Below are 4,833 nucleotides of genomic sequence, written 5' to 3'. Positions count from 1 at the left end.
CTATGATCGAATTTAAATATTTTTTTTATAATATTCAAATCCTCTATTTTGTAATACTAACATACGTGATAAAATTAAATACTTAAATATCAAATAACCAAACAATACTCAGAAACCATTAATAAAAACTCGATTGATATAATAAAGTCAAACATCTTGTTTGATATTTCATCAAAAGACATTACAATTGAATCATCACTAACTACGCCTTCATTTATCTACAAAAAAAAAAAAAACCTCTAATATCTCCAGCCTTGAACATTCACCACCAAGCATCCAATAAATTGAACCATCCACCTAGCTTCCATCTACATGAACAAAATAACATACAACGGCTGTAAGATTTAAAATCATCAAAATTTCTAAAATTAAATGAACAAAAGAAATATATATATATATATATATATATAATTTACCTTCATCATCACTCTTATCATGAGTTTCTTCCCTATCAGCAGATGACCTCTCATTATCCTTCAATTCTGAGTTTACTTCATTACCGTTCACAGCAATTTGTAATCTTATGCCCATTAGTTGCCGCCTCCTCAGCTTTCCTCATCTCTTCCTCTCTTTGTTTAAACCTGGAGATTTTGAACAGAATAACAAAATATGATTCAAATAAAAAGTCAAAGAGATTAAAAAAAACTGTCATCTAGTCAAATAAGAGAATTGGACAAAAAATGGGGAGCTAAAAGATAAACACGCATAAGTAAATGGTTGATTGGGTGTTGAAGTGACATTTAACATCAATATCTCTCCCACAATATCCTCCTTTACCATCACAGGAAAAAACACATAAGATATACAACAACCTTTTATTTCCAGTGTAGCAAAAGCTAATCAAATATGTGATAGAAATGACAAACCTGTGGAGGATCTGTACAGATATATTGAGAGACAACCAGAAGAACATGCAAAATAAAAAAGTATATGACCACCCAAGGGGAGGATGACCATCTTCTGAGTTAGAAAACATAAAAATAAAGAATTAGAAGGGACTGGATCACGTTCATAGAGAGAGACCTATTAAAGATGATACCACCGCATAGTTAAAATAAGATCAAAAAAGATTGGTTAATAGGATTTCACTTGAACATTACTATTTCCATATCACAAAAAACTTTTTTGCACATCACGTAATGAATATAAATATTACATATGAATTCAAATTTAATATTTTAACAGGACTTGTTGGTCTATTACCAAGTAAATTATCATGCAAATGGTATTCAACCACATTAGCCCAATACAAACATGCGTGCAAACTTTAGACATCAAGTAATGCACATCTTTGATATAGAATGGAGGAGGACGATAAGTCTTACAATGTAGAGGAAAAGCTATGGGGTACCACTGCCAGTTTGCCTAGCAGCAACAGTTGTCGGACCAAATAGTGAGGGTATCCAGAAGAAGCCTTCCATTAACAATCGCTTGATTTTAAAGTTAGAAGACCAATTAAAAAAAATAAAGGGTTCAACATAACATACAACAGAAAAGCCTAACCTATTCTTAAAATAAGGAAAAAGAAACTGAAGAGGGAAGCACAAGATGGTGGGGGAGTTTACCTCATCTGCTGTATTAGAAAGAGCTCTATAAAACCCAATATATATGGGGATAGTGGCAAGTGTAGGAAGACATCCTAAGACAAATGGAAAGAGAGGAATAAATTAATTCACACCTGAACAAGAAATTAAGAAGTAAATTCTAGAGGGAGAAATGTCATTATGCCTTTAAGAACAAAGTACTCCTTGCCTCCTAACCTTTTAATGTAACAAGTAACAAGTAAGAAAATTTATGTAGCTGAACCAAATACATTGATGAGGTTTTAGTTTTAATGAATTCAGTTAATACACTAAACTCAATTAAGAAATACTTCACTTAAAATTTATAAATAATACTTTAATAAAAACATGCAAATCACCTTTAGATATTACACTCCCATCAGCCATCCAAACATATACTAATATGGTTTCAAATTGCCAATTTAAAAAATAACACTCCCACTAGCCCCGACAATGGACTTTAAAACTCCCAAGTATAAATATAATATTGTAATACACAGATATGGCTCGTCACTCTATTTTTTTCGTGCTCCTTAGTTGTTTCAGTTTTTAAACTATCCTTCAAGCAAAAAAAAAAAGGAACACATGGTGTGAACGAATAAACAATTCAGAAAAAACCAACCACAAAATCCGACAAATATAATCAGGAAATAACTTAAGATCTAATGAATAAGGCATCAAGGAGATTACAAATTAGAACCACAAACTAAAACATGAGATGAAACTGAGCTGAATTAAACACTAAACTACTGAAAGCATCGAAATCAAATCATACCCGACGAAACGATTGTTGATCAAATCCAGCTCGAAAAGCAACTTCAATTTTTTGAAGGTATTCAGAAACAAGGCTGTAGAATCTGTTGGAGTTTATGTGGAAGACTGCAGATCGGTCAGCAGCCCTAGCTCGTCCGGCAGTTAGCCAACTATAAGAGAGAAATAAGAGAGGGTAGCAGCGGCCACACGCCACAGCGAAGGCGCGGTCGCGGGCGCTGCATGTGCAGCAGCAATCCACAACAGCCGCCATGGAGAGAGAAATGGGAAAGTACCTGCAGCTGCGTCGCGGCTCAGGCGGGGTGAAGACGCGGCGACGACGGCGACGGTGATGCTCGTCGGAAGGTTGGAAAATTCGAGAGGCTGAAAACCCTAGATGAAATTAGGGATTTTAATTGTGATTCAGAGATTGGGAGTGGATCGAGAGGACAGTAACCAACAGCATTCGCCGTGCCGGTGGTGAAGATGAACGGTGAAATCGCCGGAGGTGAAAAAGGTCAGAGGGGGCGGCAGAGAGAGGGAATAGAGAGAGAGAAAAAAATAACGTTCCATAGTCGGGGTCTGGGGACGAGAAATAGAGATCTAGAGAAAAAGAAAAACTGTTGCAAACCTCAATCGATATTTTAAAAAGAATAGGAGAGAGTTTATTTTTTATATTACTAAAAATACACAAGTGTGTTAATATTTGTTGTCTAATGATATAATAGACAATATATTTTTTAAACAGTTGTCTATAGGTATCGAATAAAGACAACATTTTAGGACCACCGCTTGTTTATTGTGCTAATAAACAACACAAAATAAAAACTATTGTCTAATAGTGGTCATAGACAACATATTTTAGATTCTGTTGTCTATGACCATATTTTTTTGTGGTTATAGACAACACATTTGACTATATCAGTTGTCTATATAGTAATTGACAACATATTTACTAAACTATGTTGTCTATTTTGTGTTGTCTATGTGCTCAATTCTTGTAGTGCGTGGCCGCCTGTTTCGCCTTGAATCGGAGTTCTGTGGAGGAAGTTATGGCCGTTCTCCCGAATCTGCCAGAACTTGATTTCCTGCGAAAATTCTGACTCCAGCTCTGATCTTCTGAACTGTATCCCGCTCAGCTTTCACCGTTGGATGGACAACGTTCTATGAAAGTCCCAAGAGAGAATGCTCCACACGATTTCCTGCTCTTCTGAACTGTATCCCGCTCAGCCCGCTCAGCTTTCACCGTTGGATGGACAACGTTCTATGAAAGTCCCAAGAGAGAATGCTCCACACGATTTCCTGCGCCCCACACAGCTCTCAAAACCCTAATTTTATCAGTGTGTATTTCCTGAGAGCTGACAGTTGTATTTATAATAAAATAAATACGTAGGAGGCGCAGATTAGGTGTAGGAGGCGTGTTCTCTTTCTTCTTGGGCTAGGAGACTTTGGGCCAGTCCAGGGACCAGATACAATGAATAAAGATGGGCCTCAAATAAATTAATTTATCTATGGTCAGCCCAGACCATAATTAATTTATAAATATCAGTTCATTCCACTAGAGAACCAATATTGACTTACCCCTTTATTGTCGGTGATGAGTCGGGGCTTGTATTTACACTTATTAAATCCTCGTATTTAAAATATCCGACATCCATTAATTAATTAGAACTCTGACAGCCTTAATTAATTAATCTCTTTGTAATCCTTAAGCAGTACCACTCAAAACTTATTATTGCACCTGAATTTAATCAACTTGCAGGGTTTAGCGCAATAAACATTATTGAGCTCCTTAAGGGGATGTCATTATCCTATACGGATACGAGTACTAATACAGATAATCAAATATCATATATTAACCGCTATCACCCAAGATACAGAGTACTCAAGTTACTATATAACTCTCGCTCATAGTAAATCAAAGTGATAAACGAATCAACATATATATCTGAAATCTTATTAGTATTAAGATTATATAAGTTACCGAGATCTTGATTCTTCACTTAAGTCAGATAGAAGAATACATCTCACTGTGGTCCTATCAATACGTTATGACGTACCAGTATAGATAAGTAGTCAAGACAAACTACTTCCATCTATACCGCAGCCTAAACCGATGACTCGTCCTAAAGTCATCTCGGCTGTGATCATATTATATTTCTTAAGGTTAATCCAATTATATGGTCTTCTGTGATCTACAACACACCATATAATCTACTTGTATAGAGATAGAGAACATACATATGCAATCATGAACACAATCAGATAGGATATTGGATAGTGAACTTAGGAAACATTGTATACAAGCATAAAACGTTCTTGCTTTCAGTATACAAATCCAACAAGATGAAAGGTCTTGTTGGAGCCTATAAATACCTTATGAAACAAAAAAGATGATGTACAACAACTCCACAATTTTATAGAGTCTACAAGTTTCCGCCAATATTATTTCTTGTGTTTCATTATTTTCATGCGTAGCTCTCCATATTTTGACAATAGATGGTTGGAATTATGAAGGATA

The 4,833-nt window shown here is 35.5% G+C and overlaps 1 long non-coding RNA gene across 1 annotated transcript; it reads right to left on the bottom strand.

Moving 5' to 3' along the window:
• Positions 1 to 204: 204 nt before the first annotated feature.
• LOC131017965 (uncharacterized) lies at positions 205 to 2,943 on the bottom strand. The gene is made up of 4 exons (XR_009099948.1): positions 2,609 to 2,943; positions 1,566 to 1,639; positions 417 to 581; positions 205 to 308 (listed from the first exon to the last, which is right to left on the bottom strand). It is a non-coding gene; the product is annotated as an uncharacterized LOC131017965 (long non-coding RNA).
• Positions 2,944 to 4,833: the final 1,890 nt, after the last annotated feature.

Source organism: Salvia miltiorrhiza, chromosome 3 (assembly GCF_028751815.1).
Source record: "Salvia miltiorrhiza cultivar Shanhuang (shh) chromosome 3, IMPLAD_Smil_shh, whole genome shotgun sequence".
Taxonomy (NCBI): domain Eukaryota; kingdom Viridiplantae; phylum Streptophyta; class Magnoliopsida; order Lamiales; family Lamiaceae; genus Salvia; species Salvia miltiorrhiza.
This window is presented reverse-complemented; position numbering and strand designations above follow the sequence as displayed.